Source organism: Rutidosis leptorrhynchoides, chromosome 6, assembly GCF_046630445.1.
Source record: "Rutidosis leptorrhynchoides isolate AG116_Rl617_1_P2 chromosome 6, CSIRO_AGI_Rlap_v1, whole genome shotgun sequence".
NCBI lineage: Eukaryota > Viridiplantae > Streptophyta > Magnoliopsida > Asterales > Asteraceae > Rutidosis > Rutidosis leptorrhynchoides.
The window spans coordinates 168,035,029-168,036,611 of NC_092338.1; the positions used below are offsets into that span (position 1 = coordinate 168,035,029).

Genomic DNA, 1,583 nt, shown 5'->3' on the forward strand with positions numbered 1-1,583 from the left:
TTAGGATTGTAGTAGCCTTGGTTTGATGTTCCTCCCCGTTGATAGTTTTGATTACTCACGTAGTTCACATGAGCATCCGAATTCATGGGAATGTCATCTAGATCAACATGATTGCATTCAGTAATTTGAGGACAATTCTTCATGATATGTGGACCCTCACATCGTTGACAACCTACTTGCATTGCGACTATCATTTGTTGAAGCTTTTTCAACTCTTTCCCATATGTTTGAAATTGATTGTTCAAGCTTGCAAGCGTCACTTGCCCATTATCACTCTCGATTTGTGCTACACTTTTTCTTGTCAAATCTCGCAGGGAAGGTGCCCATTCATATGTGTTAACTGAAATGTCTTCTAATAAGATTTCGGCCACATTTGATGATTTATACATAATACCCCACCAAATGAAGAATCAAGATATTGTTTCGTCAAAGTATTACAACCCCGGTAGAATGTGTTGATGTACTCCTTCTTCGTCAAACCGTGCGGTGGGCAAGCTCTTAACATTTTCTTGAATTGCACCCACGCATCATACAAAGATTCATCACCCCATTGGGTGAACCTATTAATCTCCATTCTAAGTCGTTCTACTTTTGACGGTGGAAAGAAGTGATTGATAAACTCGTTGGTTAATTCTTGAAAAGTCCTTATGGAATGGATGGTAAGCTCCTTAATCAAATTTTTTTTCGAACACATTCTCGTCTAAAATCCCATGAAAGTATCTATCCTTGATCATCGTGAAAAAGTTACCCTCAATCTTCCAATTATCCGCTACAATTGGTGGTTTTGTAATGGCCGGTGCTATCATTGTTGGTGCTACCAATCTAGCGTTCAACATCGGCGTGTCGTTTTGATCATTCAATAAATCTTGATTAACTGGTGGACCATGGTTGATTGGATTACCATCTTCATCGAGAATCGGTTGACCGTTAGGAACCATGTCTTCTAAACAAAATGGCAAAGCTTCGAAATTCTTCCTTAATACCCTTTCTTCTCTACGAATATAAACCCTGTGCACGTGTTTTTTCGGATCAGAGAATGGATGTGTGAACTCTTAATCATTGTAAGACCTTGTTTTCATACACCAAAGGCACCTATCGTTCAATCACAACACAAACACAAGCGGTTTTCCAAACAAAAATAATATATAAAACGCGAAAAGTAACTTCCGTAAGGGTGAACCCCTACGAAAGGATCGAACATCAAAAGTTTAAACCAAATACCCAACTAGGCTAACCACTCCCCTGCAGTGCGCCAAGAAAGTTGATGGTGGTTGTGCTACGTACATCTTTTACCCTCAAAATTTTATATATGATTCAAACACCACAAATAAGCACACACAACTAACGAGCTCTTAGAACCCGATTATTATAGCACTTCAAAGTAAGTATTCTTATCAAGTTCGTCCCAAGAGAGCGGTGTAAGTTGAATATTTGAAACTATCAATTGTCCTAGGGTTTGTTTGATTGGGGGGATTTGATTGATTATAATTAACAACTAAAACTTTCGCAATTAAACAAACCTAAACTTAACAAGTAAACTAGTAGAAAGAAACAAGTAACGAAATATTAAGAATTAAATCAAA

The 1,583-nt window shown here is 37.7% G+C and overlaps 1 non-coding gene across 1 annotated transcript; it reads left to right on the plus strand.

Annotated features, from left to right (window-relative positions):
• Positions 1-476: 476 nt before the first annotated feature.
• Positions 477-583, plus strand: LOC139856655 (small nucleolar RNA R71). Its single transcript, XR_011762122.1, has one exon. It is a non-coding gene; the product is annotated as a small nucleolar RNA R71 (small nucleolar RNA).
• The last annotated feature ends 1,000 nt before the right edge of the window (positions 584-1,583 follow it).